This window comes from Salmo salar, chromosome ssa11 (genome assembly GCF_905237065.1).
Source record: "Salmo salar chromosome ssa11, Ssal_v3.1, whole genome shotgun sequence".
Taxonomy (NCBI): Eukaryota; Metazoa; Chordata; class Actinopteri; order Salmoniformes; family Salmonidae; genus Salmo; species Salmo salar.
The window spans coordinates 62,613,683-62,634,357 of record NC_059452.1 but is presented as its reverse complement, the minus strand read 5'-3'; the positions used below and the strand labels follow the sequence as shown (position 1 = coordinate 62,634,357).

Below are 20,675 nucleotides of genomic sequence, written 5' to 3'. Positions count from 1 at the left end.
TTTTAAAGGAAGAACTACTGTACTATGAGACCTGAATCTTGCTGATACATTTTGTCAAGAAACATTAACAAGCAAAGCATCAGATCTCCCTCCACACTGGAAGAAGTGTTAGTTGAGAGAGAAGAAGTGTTAGTTGAGAGAGAGAGAGTAGTTGTGGCTGATATAGTAAGTTGTGGCTGATATAGGGTTGCAAATATGGTGAAAAAATTACACTTAATTCCCGACTAACTGAGTACAAACATCATTGTGTTGGCAGAGGTGTGAATGATGAAAAGGCGGAACAGCGTACCTGTGAAACCTGCGAGGCACTCGCATTCGTATTGGTCCTTCTTATTGATGCAGGTTCCGTTATTCTCGCAGGGCCATGAGGCACACTCATTGATATCAATCTCGCAGTTGTAGCGCTGGAAACTGAGCCAAGCCATCCATGCAGATAGCCCCATTCTGGCAAGGGTGCGATGCACACTCGTCCACGTCCTCTTCACAAGGATCGCCTTCAAACCCCAGCGCACAGTGGCACTCGAATCCAAGTCCCATTGTTCAGACACGGCTCGTCAATGCAGTCAGTCACTTGCTCTTGGCAGTCCTCTCCTCCGTAGCTGGGCGGATATCGACAGAAGTAGCCGTTGACTTGGTCGATGCACTTTGTATGGGGCTCAAAGCAAGGGTTGCTATGGCACTCGTCCACTTCCTCAGTGCTAGCATAGTGTGGCTATATGGGAGACATTTAGAAGTGTACTGGCGTCACCCCATATCATGATGTCATAGCAATATCATAACAGACCATCACACCAACTTATCCCTCCAAACATGTAAACGGCTCTCAAATGTGACATATGACAAATAAAAGTTGTAATGACTTGTTATGGCATCTCAACTGTATTCGGGTATTATTATACTGTATAATGTTTCAATCAAGCATTGCTGCCATCCAGAAATGTCCATAATCTTGCACAACAATAACCATCTCCTATTCTTCTCCTCAGGGATATTCTGCACGGCAACAAGCAGCAAGTGCTTGTCTGGGCCCTGCCAGAATGGTTTCACCTGTGTGGACACCATGGATAACTAGGCGTACCTCTGCTCTCCTCGCGACGAGGTCCGCTACATGGGCAAAGACTGCCACAAACTGTATGATTTTTTGCTGCCTGCTCAGACTGCACTAGCTCCCTGGCATGTCCAAATACCACTGCGTCTGCCCCAAAGGATTCACCGGGGACAACTGCACTGTGCTGGCACAATGTTGTTTATTGAGTGACACTCTTAATGCGAATCAGAACCAGCTTTGGTCCTGAATGTAGGCCATTTGGTTCTGATACAAAAACATTGGCAATAACAATAAATATTATTGTTATATATACAGTACCAGTCAAAAGTTTGGACACACCAACTCATTGAAGGTTTTTCTTTCTTTTTACTATTTTCTATATTGTAGAATAATAGTGAAGACATCAAAACTATGAAATAACACCTTTTGGAATCATGTACAGTAGTAACCAAAGAAGTGTTAAACAAATCAAAATATATTTTACACTTTAGATTCTTCAAAATAGCCACCCTTTGCCTTGATGATGACGCTCTTAACCCTGTGGGTACGTTCAATATGTCCGGCAGCCCACACATCACAGACCCATCAACTTGAATTGGACACCTGTTCTAGTGATTCTATTTCTATGGCGATCCGTGCCCTTTATCCCAGCACAGGAAGTGCATCACTATGCTCAGTACTACACACATTGGGCTCGATTGAATCCGCATTGCGGAAGTTCAGCACCACAGTGTGAAATCCAAAGGCAATGTTCCCGCGGAGACTGCATTCACAGTAAACAGTGCATATGTCAGCTCACTCAGAAATTACGTTTAAAAGTAATTTGCACTACAGCCCCGAACCTCTGTGACACGGACCAAATCCAGCACTGTGTTGGCCAAGTGGAATGATACCCTCCAATATATATCTAATATTAAACAAGGAAGAGAGAGAGAGAGAGAGAGAGAGAGCAAGAGAAGCTAGACAGGCAGACAGTCATTAAAAACAGAACTACAGTACCTTCAGAAAGTATTCAAAACCCTTGACGTTACGTTACAGCCTTGTTCTACAATGGATTTGATGTTTTACCTCTACACACAATACCCCATAACGACAAAGCAAAGACAGGTTTTTACACATTTTTACAAATGTATAAAAACTAAAAACTGAAATATCACATCCACAACTAGCGTATTTTCCATTGGTTTTGTTTTACACAGCTAGTTTAGATCTTATTGACAGTTAACAACGGGCATCTGGGGTGACTCAAGCGCTAATCTCTTCTGTCAGTCCCAAAGGGAACGAGGACCACCCCCAGATTGCAACAAATCAATTAAACAAAAAACACGATCACAAAAGATATTCCTTTGTAGCTCATAGAGTCAGGACTCTCAACTGAGAAAGGAAAAAGAGAGTGTTCCATCTAGCTAAACTTTGCCTTGTTTGTTAAGTAATTGTTATGCTAAAGGTCCAGAGAGGGGAGAGGTGTCTGGACTGAATTCCAGCCATGAACCCTTGATGGGTAGAGCAGATAATTTACATATCAGATGCATGGTCTGCAGGCTATCAAGTGTCCAGTCCACAGGTGAGATTTATGGGGGTGGATAACTACGGGTTAGCGTGCTTCTCCAGGTCGTTAGCTTGGCTAAACTTGATCCATTACCACCTCTTCCTCTCATTTAACACTCCAACACTAACATTTCTTCTCAGGAAGTGTGTCAGAGTGCTCTGACAAAAAAAAATCTAATCCCACATATTCTAATCCATGTTTTTTACAGTACATTACGTTCATTTACACAATGCAGTTTTTATGATGCACATTGTCATTGACTGGCAAGGCTTTTTCACAGATCATGTAATTATCACATAGGGATACATCCAGTACAATGATACTTGTATGATCACAATCACTATCAAAACTCAACTATGGCAGTTAATAACTTGACTGTCATCAAGTTTGAATTGGTTATGTTTTCCACAGACAACGGGGAAAGAAAATCTGCAACACTGAATGTATTGTGCTCGACCCCTCTCCAGCCAGACCCCTCTCCTGGCTGGGGCTTTTGGGGCCCTCTGTATGTACATGGAACCGAATGGAACAGGATGCTTTGGGAGGGGGTATTTTCTGTCCATCTATCTCCCTGCACCAGCCAATCGTGTGAGCCCAGTGTGAAATCAGTCCACATTCCACAAATTGAACAGATCCCAATCCAAACAAATTCCCCCCATCCCCCACCTCCACCGGCCAACCAACCATCCCAACTCCGGCCTCACATCCATGCCCCACATTTTGATCAGTGTTCTGTTCCGAAATGAGAGAGGGAGGAATGTTGCAGACACTGGTGGTGTGGATCATGAGCTAAGATATTTACCTCGTCTCGCACACAACGTTAGTGATGTTGGCTAGAAGTTGGACAGGTTTCCCTTTGGGACAGAGTTATACAGTAGGTAGACCAACCCAACAACGTTTGGCTGGGAGCACGGTTGGAAATGGTTTCGAGCATCGTTCTTTTTATAGCTGCGTCTGACAAATGGCCTTGGACATAAGCTCTTAACACCCCTGGACCTGCCACTGTCACCTGACGAGGGTTAAGTGAGGGAGGGCGACAGACAAAGAGAGCATTGGGCATCTCAGAGCAGGAGTGCTGATCTAGGATCAGTTTTGCCTTTCTTTTAGATCATAATGAATAAGAGACAAGGACCTAACCCTAGATCAGCACTCCTACTCTGAGACACTTTATGAATACAGGTCCTGTTCTCTGCAGTGACCAAAGTTCCACTCATTTGGAGAGTGTGTGATCACGGCGGCCTTCTGTGATGAAGGCTATCGCCGGCTCACACCTCTGACCCCTTCATCACCCCCCTCTGACACAAACAAAGGCGTTCAGGGAACATCCACAGTGCAAGGGTGACACTCGTGATTAAGCAAAGAAAAGGGAAGGGGGGAGAAGTTCTTGCAGTTTTTCAGGTTAAAAATAAAGGCAGTTAGGTAGTGCCTGTCAGTTTTTTTAATTACATTTTTTATTGAATATTCGAAACATACAATATACTTGCAGTGAAGCTGCTCAACAACTACACCATACCAGTCATCCAACAGACACCCATTCAGAGCGACATACAGAAGCATCCAGGGTCAATGCCCTGCTCAAGGGCACGTTGACAGCCAAAAAACGTGAACCCGAACCCTCCAAGATCCCCCCACAGTTCCCCAATAGCTGTCACTCAACCATTCGAGACCCCTCCCGCAGTCCCCCCCAAGAATAAAAAAATAAAATAAAAATCAATTCCATTCCTCACCCCCAAGAACCCCTCAATGCACCAACAACCAAGAACACGAACTAAAGAGGAGGGGAAAAAAGACATCATGGCGGCAGAGAAGTCAGGCGCAGGACAGCAAAACCTGTGTTCCAACGGAGCAGTTTAACCTCTATGGGCTAGGTGGGACGCTTGCGTCCCACCAACGTAACAGCCACTGGCTGCCTGTGGCGCGATTTTCAAAACGTTAAAAATCCTATTACTTCAATTTCTCAAACATATGACTATTTTACAGCTATTTAAAGACAAGACTCTCGTTAACCTGTTAGGGCTAGGGGGCAGCATTGACACGGCTGGATAAAAAACATACCCGATTTAATCTGGTTACCACTCCTACTCAGTAACTAGAATATGCATATACTTATTACATATGGATAGAAAACACCCTAAATTTTCTAAAACTGTTTGAATGGTGTCTGTGAGTATAACAGAACTCAAATGGCAGGTCAAAAACTGAGAGATTCCTTTACAGGAAGTGGCCTGTCTGACCATTTCTGGAACTTCTTTGCCATCTCTATCATTTACTAAGGATCTCTGCTCTAACGTGACACTTCCCACGTCTTCCATAGGCTCTCATAGCCCGGGAAAAAGAGAATGTCGTCATTCCAGCCCCAGGCTGAAACACATTATCGCCTTTCTCAAGTGGCCCATCAAGAGACACTAGCTTATGCGCGTGACCCGACCGCCCCCGCCTTTGGGATTTTTTCCTCTGTTTGCCGAAAAGGAGATTCCCTGTCGGAATATTATCGCTTTCTACGAGAAAAATGACGTAAAATGAGATTTTAAACAGCGGTTGACATGTGCGACGGCAATGGAATACTTTGAATTTTATTGTCAGGAATTGCGTAGCGCGCGACACTTCTTTACTATTTCGGATAGTGTCTGGCGCAACGAACAAAACGCCGCTATTCGGATATAACGATGGATTATTTTGGACCAAACCAACATTTGTTATTGAAGTAGACGTCCTGGGTGTGCATTCTGACGAAGACAACAAAAGGTAATGACATTTTTATAATAGTAAATATGATTATGGTGAGTGCTAAACTTGCCGGGTGTCTAAATAGCGAGCCCGTGATGCCTGGGCTATGTACTTAGAATATTGCAAAATGTGCTTTCACCAAAAAGCTATTTTAAAATCGGACATATCGAGTGCATAGAGGGGTCTGTATCTATAATTCTTAAAATAATTGTTATGCTTTTTGTGAACGTTTATCGTGAGTAATTTAGTAAAATGTTAGCGAATTCCCCGTAAGTTTGCGGGGGTATGCTAGTTCTGAACGTCACATGCTAATGTAAAAGCTGGTTTTTGATATAAATATGAACTTGATTGAACAAAACATGCATGTATTGTATAACATAATGTCCTAGGGTTGTCATCTGATGAAGATCATCAAAGGTGAGTGCTGCATTTAGCTGTCTTCTGGGTTTTGGTGACATTATATGCTGGCTTGAAAAATGGGTGTCTGATTATTTCTGGCTTGGTACTCTGCTGACATAATCTAATGTTTTGCTTTCGTTGTAAAGCCTTTTTGAAATCGGACAGTGTGGTTAGATTAACGAGAGTCTTATCTTTAAATGGCTGTAAAATAGTCATATGTTTGAGAAATTGAAGTAATAGGATTTTGAAGATTTTGAAAATCGCGCCACAGGCTGGCAGTGGATGTTACGTAGGTGGGACGAATTCGTCCCGCCGGTCCCATAGAGGTTAATCTAACCACACTGTCCGATTTCAAAAAGGCTTTACAACGAAAGCAAAACATTAGATTATGTCAGCAGAGTACCAAGCCAGAAATAATCAGACACCCATTTTTCAAGCCAGCATATAATGTCACCAAAACCCAGAAGACAGCTAAATGCAGCACTCACCTTTGATGATCTTCATCAGATGACAACCCTAGGACATTATGTTATACAATACATGCATGTTTTGTTCAATCAAGTTCATATTTATATCAAAAACCAGCTTTTTACATTAGCATGTGACGTTCAGAACTAGCATACCCCCCGCAAACTTTCGCTAACATTTTACTAAATTACTCACGATAAACGTTCACAAAAAGCATAACAATTATTTTAAGAATTATAGATACAGACCTCCTCTATGCACTCGATATGTCCGATTTTAAAATAGCTTTTTGGTGAAAGCACATTTTGCAATATTCTAAGTACATAGCCCAGGCATCACGGGCTCGCTATTTAGACACCCGGCAAGTTTAGCACTCACCATAATCATATTTACTATTATAAAAGTTTGATTACCTTTTGTTGGCTTCGTCAGAATGCACACCCAGGACTGCTACTTCAATAACAAATGTTGGTTTGGTCCAAAATAATCCATCGTTATATCCGAATAGCGGCGTTTTGTTCGATGCGTTCCAGACACTATCCGAAATAGTAAAGAAGTGTCGCGCGCATGGCGCAATTCGTGACAATAAAATTCTAAATATTCCATTACCGTACTTCGAAGCATGTCAACCGCTGTTTAAAATCAATTTTTACGACATTTTTCTCGTAGAAAAGCGATAATATTCCGACAGGGAATCTCCTTTTCGGCAAACAGAGGAAAAAATCCCAAAGGCGGGGGTGGTCGGGTCACGCGCATAAGCCCAGTGTCCCTTGATCGGCCACTTGAGAAAGGCGATAATGTGTTTCAGCCTGGGGCTGGAATGACGACATTCTGTTTTTTCTCGGGCTCTGACTGCCTATGGACGACGTGGGAAGTGTCACGTTAGAGCAGAGATCCTTAGTAAATGATAGAGATGGAAAAGAAGTTCAAGAAATGGTCAGACAGGCCACTTCCTGTAAAGGAATCTCTCAGGTTTTGACCTGCCATTTGAGTTCTGTTATACTCACAGACACCATTCAAACAGTTTTAGAAAATTTAGGGTGTTTTCTATCCATATTTAATAAGTATATGCATATTCTAGTTACTGGGTAGGAGTGGTAACCAGATTAAATCGGGTATGTTTTTTATCCAGCCGTGTCAATACTGCCCCGTAGCCCTAACAGGTTAAATAATAAAAACCACCGTAAAATAGAACAAACAATCAAATGGGTAACAAAACCCGTCACACACCAGCATTCGTGCACAAGCACTTACAATAAACAATTCCGGACAAGGACATGTGGGGAACAGAGTGTTAATCTTGAAGCGCTCATCCCGCATGCGGGATCAACATCCAACGAAAAATCATATCGCCATATTCATAACCGAACCATAACAAAATGTAATAATTCTTTTTTCTCAAATATAGGACTATTTTATATCGTTTTATAGATACACCTCTCCTGAATCGAACCACGTTGTCCGATTTAAAAAAGGCTTTACAGCAAAAGCAAAACATTAGATTATGTTAGAGAAGTGTATCGTCAAAGTAGCCACATCGCCATTTTCCGACCAAGCACATGCATCACAAATAACCAAAAAACAGCTAAATGCAGCACTAACCTTTGACAATCTTCATCAGATGACACTCCTAGGACATCATGTTACACAATACATGCATTCTTTTGTTCGATAAAGTTCATATTTATATATAAAAACAGCATTTTACATCAGCGCGTGACGTTGAGAAAATATTTTCCCTCAAATGCATCCGTTGAATCAGCACTACAATTTACTAAATTACTATTCGAAAACATTTTTAAAATGTAATATTGTCATTCAAAGAATTATAGATTAACATCTCGTGAAAGCACCCGCATTGCCAGATTTAAAAATAACTTTACTGGGAAATCACACTTTGCAATAAAAGGGGATGCTATACTCAGAAAAATAGGCTAGCGATACAGGTCAGCGCCATCTTGGAACAATCGAATATCAAATCTACTCTTGTATACTATTGTAAATATTCCCTTACCTTTGATTATCTTCATCAGAAGGCACTTCCAGGAATCCCAGGTCCACAACAAATGTAGTTTTGTTCGAAAAAGTTAATAATTTATGTCCCAATAGCTTCTTCTTGTTAGCATGTTCCGAAGGCTACTCAAAATGTACCGTAGTGCGCGGGACTTCTCGTCACGAATGTGCAAAAAAGAAATATTTAAGTTGGTTCAAACATGTCAAACGTTGTATAACATAAATCTTTAGGGCCTTTTTCAACCAGAGCTTCAATAATATTCAAGGGGGACGGTTGCATTGTCTTTCTAAACGTTTCGAAAGGGGAGGGTAGCCAGGGGCGCCCGCATCATAATGGTAATGGCCCTCCCCCTATGACCAAGTTCCACAGCCTCTCATTCGGTCAGTTTGTACCGTAGAAGACTCAAACCACTTTGTAAAGACTGGTGACATCTAGTGGAAGCCATAGGAAGTGGTCAATGAATCCTAACTCACAGTGTGTTTTATAGGCAAAGTGCTGAAGTTGAGTCCACAAATCAGATTTGCACTTCCTGTTAGGATCTGTCTTGGGGTTTTGACTGCCATATGAGTTCTGTTATACTCACAGACACCATTCAAACCGTTTTAGAAACTTTAGGGTGTTTTCTATCCACATCTACTAATTATATGCATATCCTAGCTTCTGAGTTTGAGTTGGAGGCCGTTTAAAATGGGCACGTATTTTTTTCTAAAATCGCTGTAGCGCCCCCTATCCTTGGCGTGCGTCAAGAGGTTAAATACACAACATGTAATGATGGAATTGAAACCAGGTGTGTGGGAAGACAAGACAAAACAAATGGAAAATGAAAAGTAGATCAATGATGGCTAGAAGACCGGCAATGCTGACTGCCAAACGCCGCCCGAACAAGGAGAAGCATCGACTTCAGCGGAAGTCGTGACACATCAAGGACAACTAAAATCATAACAGCAATGCCAACTGTATATGTTTGTGTGCATGTCACGCACTATTACGTGTGTGTGTTCTTGTATGCTTTTATTTGAATGGGAGTGTGTGTATATGCATGTGTACAAACACCTACACAGCATCAGCCTCAGGCAAACCGGCATTAGCTGTAAAAACACTGTCCCCCAGTGTCATTCAAACATACTTTTAATTATGTTTTATTTTGACTTTATTTTTGACCATCGTTCTATCTCCCGCACTACAACTCCACTCCCACTGCTGGCCACCCTCTTCGGATTTCTACGCAACATATATCTTTCAACCATGCTGTGATCTTTGACGTATAATTTCAATCTATCTAATCAAATAGAATCCATAAATTGCGAGTTGAGTAAGAGTATTAGAGTATTAGTATATGATAACTAGTATAGTATATATATATATATAATAATTAGTATATACACTGCTCAAAAAAATCAAGGGAACACTAAAATAACACATCCTAGATCTGAATGAATGAAATGGTCTTATTAAATACTTTTTTTCTTTACATAGTTGAATGTGCTGACAACAAAATCACACAAAAATAATCAATGGAAATCCAATTTATCAACCCATGGAGGTCTGGATTTGGAGTCACACTCAAAATTAAAGTGGAAAACCACACTACAGGCTGATCCAACTTTGATGTAATGTCCTTAAAACAAGTCAAAATGAGGCTCAGTAGTGTGTGTGGCCTCCACGTGCCTGTATGATCTCCCTACAATGCCTGGGCATGCTCCTGATGAGGTGGCGGATGGTCTCCTGAGGGATCTCCTCCCAGACCTGGACTAAAGCATCTGCCAACTCCTGGACAGTCTGTGGTGCAACATGGCATTAGTGGATGGAGCGAGACATGATGTCCCAGATGTGCTCAATTGGATTCAGGTCTGGGGAATGGGCGGGCCAGTCCATAGCATCAATGCCTTCCTCTTGCAGGAACTGCTGACACACTCCAGCCACATGAGGTCTAGCATTGTCTTGCATTAGGAGGAACCCAGGGCCAACCGCACCAGCATATGGTCTCACAAGGGGTCTGAGGATCTCATCTCGGTACCTAATGGCAGTCAGGCTACCTCTGGCGAGCACATGGAGGACTGTGTGGCCCCCCAAAGAAATGCCACCCCACACCATGACTGACCCACCGCCAAACCGGTCATGCTGGAGGATGTTGCAGGCAGCAGAACGTTCTCCACGGCGTCTCCAGACTCTGTCACGTCTGTCACATGTGCTCAGTGTGAACCTGCATTCATCTGTGAAGAGCACAGGGCGCCAGTGGCGAATATGCCAGTCTTGGTATTCTCTGGCAAATGCCAAACGTCCTGCACGGTGTTGGGCTGTAAGCACAACCCCCACCTGTGGACGTCAGGCCCTCATACCACCCTCATGGAGTCTGTTTCTGACCGTTTGAGCAGACACATGCACATTTGTGGCCTGCTGGAGGTCATTTTGCAGGGCGCTGGCAGTGCTCCTCCTGCTCCTCCTTGCACAAAGGCGGAGGTAGCGGTCCTGCTGCTGGGTTGTTGCCCTCCTACGGCCTCCTCCACGTCTTCTCATGTACTGGCTTGTCTCCTGGTAGCGCCTCCATGCTCTGGACACTATGCTGACAGACACAGCAAACCTTCTTGCCACAGCTCGCATTGATGTGCCATCCTGGATGAGCTGCACTACCTGAGCCACTTGTGTGGGTTGTAGACTCCGTCTCATGCTACCACTAGAGTGAAAGCACCGCCAGCATTCAAAAGTGACCAAAACATAATCCAGGAAGCATAGGAACTGAGAAGTGGTCTGTGTTCCCCACCTGCAGAACCACTCCTTTATTGGGGGTGTCTTGCTAATTGCCTATAATTTCCACCTGTTGTCTATTCCATTTGCACAACAGCATGTGAAATTTATTGTCAATCAGTGTTGCTTCCTAAGTGGACAGTTTGATTTCACAGAAGTGTGATTGACTTGGAGTTACATTGTGTTGTGTACGTGTTCCCTTTATTTTTTTGAGCAGTGTATATATACTAAGAGTATTAGTATATTAGTAATTGACTGACCGGGTCTCTCCAGATCTCCTAACAGTTCTATTTCTAGGGTCAATTTTAGATCAATGCTATGCATTTTCAGCCATTTGATACCAGAAACGGGCTATCTGAGGGCAATACCAAAATAAATGGTGTATTGATTCTGTATCCTCACAATAAAATCTGCAGAGCTTTGATGATTTTAAGCCCCAAATATTCAAAATTTTGTTGGTGGCAAAAATTCTATATAATAATTTTAGCTGAAAAGCACGAAGTCTTGAATCTTGCATTGTTTTATATATGAACTCATATACCCTGTACCATGGAATTGGTACATCAAAAATCTCTTTCCAAATATTTTGCAATCTGTATGGCACAGTTGTCAACATCCTGGTTCTCAAATGAAACTGGTATACTTTCCCATGTATGCTATTTTTATTCCTCCGCCAGTTTTGATGTTTTATATTAGGCAGACAGACCAGTTCTCTACCTCCTCCCGCTGCCACCTGCCTCCTCTTTTTTTGGGGTAATGATGTAATCAATTGGTTGTACTTTTGGATTGAGCAGACCTTCCCGTACAATTCTGATAACTCCATGAAGGACATAACTCGACCATTCCAATTTACAATATAATTTAAGAATAAAATACCCTTTTCAAACATCTTTCCTATAAATACAGGTATTTTATCAACCAGCACATTTGAGTTCAGCCATAATATTTGTTGTAATATTAGTTATATCTTTTCAGGGGTGTGAAATTGAAATTGGAGCCAGCTCTGCAATGCTAGTTTGAAAAAGAGAGATACTTTGAAAAAAAGTACAATTTTCAATTAATAGAAAATGAGACATGGCAATCTGAAAAAAGGCAAAAAGGCCATTTTTAAACAATGGATGAGCTTTTCTTAGTAATCTACTTGAGAACCATTTAGGGTTCAAGTAAAACTTTTGAATAAGTGAGGCTTTTTGAAAGAGAGGTTGTGTGCTTTTATATTTGATAATCTCAACCGACCTAATTCAAATTCATTATATAGATAGGCACACTTTATTTTGTCTGGTTTAGCTTCCCAGATAATGCGAAATATTTTTTGCTCATATGATTTGTTAAATGAATCATCAGGACTAGGCAGCTCCATAAGTAAGTGAATAAACTGAGACATGACTAAGGAGTTAATCAGGGCAATTTTTCCATAAAAAGACAGGTATTTACCTCTCTTAAATTAAAAACTTGAGTCATCGGCATACATGGTCCTTTGTTTTTAAGCCTTGGATTTCTAATTCTCTAATGTTAATGGATCTGATTTTAATAGCTAGCATTTCGATGGCCATAACGAATAGACATAGTGACAGTGGACACCCATGTTTAACTCATCTTGACAATTCAAAACTCTCTGAGAAGTAACCAATATTTACTACTTTACACCTGGGGTTGCTATACATTGCTTTTAACCATTTTATAAGAGAATCACCGAAATTGAAAAAATACAGGCATTTATAAATAAAATCCAGTCTTACTTTATCAAATGCATTTTCAAAATCTGCTATAAATACCAGGCCTGGCATCTTAGATGTTTCATGATGTTCTGTTATTTCTAATAGTTGTCGTATATTATCTCCAATATATCGTCCATGTAAAAAACCTGTTTGATCAGGACGAACAATATCTGGTAAAATCCTTTTAATTCTGAGTGCTATGTATTTCGCTAGTATTTTTGCATCACAACATTGAAGTGTCAGTGGCCTCCAGTTTTTTTTTAGATAGACTGGATCTTTATGAGTTTTTGATCTATTGGTCCCACACGTCACCCTCCTCTGGTCATCCTGGCATCGGTTAGACGGTGCGTTGTCTTAGTGGGAAGTACTGGTGGTCCACCTTGTTTCCTCCTGCTCGGTGTGCGCCCAGTGCAAGGCCCCTAGGCACTTGCCCAGAGGGAAGTTACAGCCCTTACCCATTCCACAACGGTAGTGGTCGCACCTATCAGTGGATTTCCTCCCTCACAGGGTAATACCACAATCCTTGTCGTTGTGGATCGGTTCTCTAAGTCCTGCCGTCTCCTTCCTTTGCCCGGTCTCCCTACGGCCCTACAGACTGCGGAGGCCCTGTTTACACACGTCTTCTGGCACTACGGGGTGCCTGAGGATATAGTGGCTGATCGAGGTCCCCAGTTCACATCAAGGGTCTGGAGGGCGTTCATGGAACGTCTGGGGGTCTCGGTCAGCCTTACCTCGGGCTTTCACCCCGAGAGTAACGGGCAGGTGGAGAGAGTAAACCAGGATGTGGGTAGGTTTCTGTGGTCTTATTGCCAGGACCGACCGGGGGAGTGAGCGGCGTTCATCCCCTGGGCAGAGATGGCCCAAATCTCGCTCCGCCACTCCTCCACTAACCTCTCTCCCTTCCAGTGCATACAGGGGTATCAGCCGGATCTGGCACCTTAGCATCAGAGCCAGATTGAGGCCCCTGCGGTGGACGAATGGTTTACGTTTTAGGAGGAGACCTGGGACGCCGCTCATGTACACCTGCAATGGGCCGTGAGGCGTCAGAAGGCGAGCGCCGATCGCCACCGCAGTGAGGCCCCGGTGTTCGCACCGGGGGACCGGGTCTGGCTCTCGACCCGAAACCTGCCCCTCTGCCTGCCCTGCCGGAAGCTGGGCCCACGGTTTGTGGGGCCATTCAAAGTCCTGAGGAGACTGAACGAGGTTTGCTACAGGTTACAACTTCCCCCCAGATTACCGTATTATCCCCTCGTTCCATGTGTCTCTCCTCAGGCTGGTGGTGGCTGGTCCACTCCAGGAGGTTCCTCCGCCCCCTCTGGACATCGAGGGGGCTCCAGCGTGTATGCTGTTTGAGCCATACTAGACTCGAGGCGTCGGGCGAGGGCCCTTCAGTACCTTGTGGAGTGGGAAGGGTATGGTCCGGAGGAGAGATGCTGGGTGCCGGTGGAGGACGTTTTGGACCCTTCGTTGCTGCAAGAGTTCCACCGTCTCCATCCGGATCGCCCTGCGCCTCGTCCTCCGGGTCGTCTCCGAGGTCGGTGTCGATGCACAGCTTGAGCCGCGCGTTGGGGTGGGGGTACTGTCACGACTTCCGCCGAAGTCGGTCCCTCTCCTTGTTCGGGCGGCGTTCGGCGGTCGACGTCACCGGCCTTCTAGCCATCACCGATGGGCTTGGTATTACTGCATGTACTTGGTAATTTTGAGTAAAGTTACTTTTATTACTCATCTCTGCTGTCCTGCGCCTGACTCCTGTTATAGTCTCCTACAATAATGTGCCCGTCAGTTTTAATTCAATGGAACTTCCTCCACTGTATTGAAAACAAGGTATTAGAGAGGTAGCCATTCAGATCTACATGGAGCAGGTGAACACGTGCTACGGAGAGAGTCACTTTGGAATGTGAACGGCATAGACTCACCCTACTGAAACTAAGTCACCATTATGGCTTTGCCAAAATGTCCATCAGTCTAGATGTATAGTGCCTTCGGAAAATATTCAGACCGCTTGATTTTTCCACATTTTGTTACATTACAGCCTTATTCTAAAATTGATTAAATAGTTTTTTTCCTCATCAATCTACACACAATAACCCATAATGACAAAGTAAAAACAGGTTTTAATTTTGCTATTTTATAATAATAAAAAAACGTAAATATATCATTTACATAAGTATTCAGACCCTTTACTCAGTACTTTGTTGAAGCACCATTGGCAGTGATTACAGCATCAAGTATTCTTAGGGATAACGCAACAAACTTGGCACACCTGTATTTGGGGAGTTTTTCCCATTCTTCTCTGAAGATCCTCTCAAGCTCTGTCAATTTGGATAGGGAGCGTTGCTGCACAGCTATTTTCAGGTCTCTCCAGACATATTCATTTGGGTTCAAGTCCGGGCTCTGGCTGGAATAGCTGTGCAGCAAAGCTCATCTTTGCCTCAATCCTGACTAGACTCCCAGTCCTTGTCGCTGAAAAACATCACCACAGCATGATGCTGCCACCACCATCCTTCACTGTAGGGATGGTGCCAGATTTTCTCCAGATGGTACAGTTGACTTTCAGGCCAAAGAGTTCAATCTTGGTTTTATCAGACCAGAGAATTTTGTTTCTCATGGTCTGAGAGTCCTTTAGGTGCCTTTTGGCAAACTCCAAGCATGCTGTCATGTGCCTTTTACTGAGGAGTGGCTCCGGCTTGGCCACTCTACCATAATGGCCTGATTGGTGGAGAGCTGCAGAGATGGTTGTCCTTCTGAAAGGTTCTCCCATCTCCACAGAGGAACTTTAGAGCTCTGTCAGAATGACCATTAGGTTCTTGGTCACCACCCTGACCAAGGCCCTTCTCTCCCGATTGCTTAGTTTGGCCGGGCGGTCAGCTCTAAGAAGAGTCTTGGTCGTTCCAAACTTCTTCCATTTAAGGATGATGGAGGCCACTGTGTTCTTGGGGACCTTCAATGCTTTAGACATTTTTTGTACCCTTTCCCAGATCTGTGCCTCGACACAATCATGTCTCGGAGCTCTACGGACAATTCCTTCGACCTCATGGCGTGGTTTTTGCTCTGACATGCACTGTCAAATGTGGGACCTTATATAGACAGGTGTGTGCCTTTCCAAATCATGTCCAATCACTTGAGTTTACCACAGGTGGCCTCCAATCAAGTTGTAGAAAGGTCTCAAGTATGATCAATAGAAACAGGATGCACCTGAACTTGTCTGGGATGAACTGACGTGACAACTACAGGCTGTTTGGAAAAGATTCAGGGTGGTGATATATTCACTTTGGAAAGAGGATGTCTTTGTTACAAATCCTTGTTAAGGCCTACGATTATTGCAAGTTATCAGCATGGTTCTGTCCCCCAACCTAGCGGTATGGGAATCCAGAATTTAGACACGATTACATGGGGGCTAGGCTTGGGACTTGGTTATCCGTAGTATATTGTATGAAATACAAACCTAATTTGACAATGGAACCTCATGATAAAGTCCATGATAAAGTCTCCTATTGTGAGAGCATCTAATCAATCAGTGTTATTTTCAGGCAAAGAGAAACCCCTTGATCACCAAGCTGAATGCTCTGTCACAACAGGCAGAGCTTCCGGCTAGATCTGTAACGTAAAGACATCTGCAAAAGTAAATAGCTCAGCAATAAGCAATCAGCGTCCAAAAGGTTCTAACGAGACTCAAAGAGAAGCCACAGGGTCCTTCCTGGGGTCTCTACAGGCTATTGTGTTTTTCATTCATTCTACTGTCTAGAGCAGCCACACACACTCTTTAATACATATTTACACACCTGCCACTGGCAAACCTTGGATACCGGAAAGCATTTAGGAATTTCTTTCTTGCGTGTGCATGTGTGTGTGCACTCTACCCCCGAGTCTGGGAAAGTGACTGGTAAACACATGACTTCCCCCAAAAAGTGTCCAGCAGATTGGGGTTGCCATGGCAGCACCAAAAGTTATGCAGGGGCCTTCGGGAGGGCCAGCGATCTCTCCTGACAACCTCCTCCTCCTCCAACTCTCCTGTCAGCGTAATGGATGCTGGGATGGGGTGGTAGCAGCAGTGGTGGGGGTTGGGGCAGTAGTGGGTTAAGAAAGATGGAGGACCACTCATGGAGGAACACTTTGCTGGCTCGCCAGAAGGCAGGTTGTTGCATCGAATTTTGGTTTTAATGGGTCCTTGTCTCCCTTGAGCTTTTCCTGCATGGGGCTTTCTGTGTGTTTGTAGGAACCCAGAGGATTACAGTTCAGCTTCTGGCAGGTTTTAACCTCCTGCATGGCAAAACCTATTCGAGACCAGGCAGAGTAGTATTAACTAAGCCCGTAGACTTAGTCATAGGCTCCTGTTGAGGTGAAAAGTACCGTGGTAAAGAAAAAAATAATACATTTATGTCATTTATTTTTATTTCAAATGTTTAGAACCAAAACAATTTAGATTCTGTGGTACATTTTTCCTGCATTATGCTCAAAGCACTAATTATGATAGTCACACTAAATATGGAGTAATTACAGCTGTATAATGGAAGATTGTGATAAGATATAACAGTGTTCTTCTCTCCTAGTCCTGGAGAGGCTCAGTGTGTGCAGGCTTTCCTTCCAGCCTAGTACTATAACAGTGGTTCAGATATGTCACGGTTGTCGAAAGGAGAAGCGGACCAAAGTGCAGCATGTATGTCGTTCCACATTTTATTTACACTGTGAAACTATGCAATACATAAACATAAACTAAAGTCCAAAAAAAAAAACGTGACGCAGAGTAGAAACATACACTAACTCAGAAACAATCTCCCACATACTCAGGTAGAAAAACCCCTACTTAAGTATGATCTCCAATTAGAGACAACGAGGACCAGCTGCCTCTAATTGGAGATCATCCCAAACAAAACCCAACATAGAAATACAAAACTAGAACATGACAACATAGAAATAGAATACATAGAAAAAGAACCTGTCACGCCCTGACCTACTCTACCATAGAAAATAACATCTTTCTATGGTCAGGACGTGACAAGATAATTCAAATCTCGATGATTAGTTGATCGGTTCAATCAGGGCTCTATAGAACCAGAAGTGAAGACCCTGAGTTGGAACGTGAATGTTACACAAATTCCTGTGCATCCATGCCCCATGCACCTATATCTCTATGCTCATCATATTAACATCTTGTCATGTACCTGTTATTTAAGGCTAACTCTTATTTTTGACAGTAAGTATGTGGCCCACTACATGGTTAGGAACATAACATTTGTTTGGAGTATAGACTGTAAATCAATATTAATATTGTATGTAAGTGCAGCCCCCTCAGTTTGGCCTGTATTGAACCAGAAATAGTCCCAGAGAGCAGTAGAGCTATACCGTGACATATGCTATTCTGAATGAAAGGGGCACCATCTGGTCAGATGAAACTAAAATGTAGCTTTTTGGCCATCAAGGAAAATGCTATGTCTGGTGTAAACCCAACACCTCTCATCACCCCGAGAACACCATGCCCACAGTGAAGCATGGTGGTGGCAGCGTCATGCTGTGGGGTGTTTTTCATCAGCAGAGACTGGGAAACTGGTCAGAATAGAAGGAATGATGGATGGTGCAAAATACAGGTAAATTATTGAGGGAAACCTGTTTCAGTCTTTCAGAGATTTGAGACAGGGATGGAGGTTCAGCTTCCAGAAAGGCAATGACCCTAAGCATACTGCTAAAGAAATACTTGAGTGGTTTAAGGGAAACCATTTAAATGTCTTGGAATGGCCTTGTCAAAGCCCAGACCTCAATCCAATTGAGAATTTGTGGTATGACTTAAAGATTGCTGTACATCAACGGAACCCATCCAACTTGAAGGAGCTGGAGCAGTTTTGCCTTGAAGAATGGGCAAAAATCCCAGGGGCTAGATGTACCAAGCTTATAGAGACATACCCCAAGATACTTGCAGCTGTAATTGCTGCAAAAGGTGGTTCTACAAAGTATTGACTTTGGGGGGGGGGTGAATAGTTATGCACGCTCAAGTTTTCTGTTTTGTTATCTTGTTTGTTTCACGAGAAAAAATATTTTTCATCTTCAAAGTGGTAGGCATGTTGTGTAAATGAAATGATACAAACCCCCAAAAAATCTATTTTAATTCCAGGTTGTAAGGCAACAAAATAGGAAAAATGCCAAGGGGGAAGAATACTTTCGCAAGCTCTGTATTTTAGCTAACTACATCATATGTTCAGTGGATATTTTTCCATGTAAATCTTGATGGGGCTTACACATTTATTTTTATGCATGCCAGCAAAGTCATTACACTACACAACATTAAACAAATGTGGTTTCTACTGACAACTGAGATGTACGAACTATGGCATAAGGGGACGAAGAGTGGATAAGAGGTAATCAGTAATTTTGATTAAGAGCTAGGACAGACGTAGTCATTATTACTATTTGTTCAGCACTTTTTAAATGTACGACAACAGAATTCAGAACATGGGCCGTTCTTACAGACACCAAGTCAGAACTGTAGAATAAATAAAGGGGGCATAAGCAGACAATGAAAGCTCTTACAATAGTCGATGATGACATTTCTCTAAAACAGACTATAGGCCACATGTGCACCACCAAGTCAAATCAAATCAAATTTTATTGGTCACATACACATCGTTAACAGGAGTGTAGCGAAATGCTTGTGCTTCTAGTTCCGACAGTGCAGCAATATCTAACAATTCCACAACAAATACCTAATACACACACATCTAAGTAAAGGAATGGAATAAGAATATATAAATATATGGATGAGCAACGTCAGAGCGGCATAGGCTAAGATGCAATAGATAGTATAAAATACAGTATATACATATGAGATGAGCAATGGGGCAGCAGGTAGCCTAGTGGTTAGAGCGTTGGACCAGTAACCGAAAGGTTGCAAGATCGAATCCCTGAGCTGACAAGGTAAAAATATGTCGTTCTGCCCCTGAACAAGGCAGTTAACCCACTGTTCCTAGGCCATCATTGGAAATAAGAATTTGTTCTTAACTGACTTGCCTAGTTAAATAAAAAATAAAAAATGCAAGATATGTAAACATTATTAAAGTGCCATTATTAAAGTGTTCCATTAACTAACCCCACCATCTCCTGGTCAAGGATAACAATCACTGCCTGGAGACCAGGATGCCAGTGTACCTGCTTTCCCGCACCCTGTGGTTCCATGTTGGTGGAGGGTCCTGTGAGTGTCCTCCAGCCCATCAATCTGTCCTCCCATATCGTTGGCCCTGTGTTTTGGAACGTCGATGTGAACATCCACTAGTCTCTGGAGAAGGAACCGCTCCTGCTACCTGCCCTCCAGAGCGTATCTATGTTCCCAAGGGGGTGAGAGATTGGCACACACATCCCAGGTATCAACCGCACCATCCAATCCCTCTCCGATAAGTACTGGTGGCCCACTATGGTGCAGGATGTCACCCACTATGTCAAGTCATGCTCCCTATGTACCCAATCCAAATCTCCCCAGCACGCTCCAGCAGGGAAATAATTCCCCTTCCCGTTCCTCAGCGGCCTTGGTCACATCTGTCAATAGACTTTGTAACTGATCTCCCCCTTTCTGATGGTTTTACCACTATTATGGTTGTTGTTGACATTCTCTACATCTTGCGATTTTATCTCTCTCTCTGGTCTACCTACCGCTCTCCAGGTGGCTGAGGCACTATTCCAGTCTTCCAGCACTATGGCCTTCCGGAGGACATTGTTTCTGACCGTTGGCCCCAAATCATGTCGCGGGTCTGGAAAGCCTTTATGCAGAAGCTGGGGGCCACGGTCAGCCTCACATCCAGGTACCGGCCTCAGTCCAACAGGCAGGTGGATAGGACCAACCAGGAGCTGGGGAAGTTCCTAAGGAGTCACTGCCAAGACTGACAGGGGGAGTGGGCCCAGTTCCTTCGCTGGACAGAATACGCCCAGAACTCCCTTCGTCAGTCCTCCACCGGGCTGACTACCTTCCGGTGCGTCCTGGGATATCAGCTGGCCCTTGCTCTGTGAACTCTGAGCCAGAGGCTG

General features: G+C 43.4%; 1 pseudogene; it reads right to left on the bottom strand.

The window, feature by feature from the left end:
• LOC106562998 (protein crumbs homolog 2-like) overlaps nucleotides 1-19,832 on the bottom strand; it is a 41,221-nt pseudogene extending 21,389 nt beyond the window's left edge.
• Between the last annotated feature and the right edge of the window lie 843 nt (nucleotides 19,833-20,675).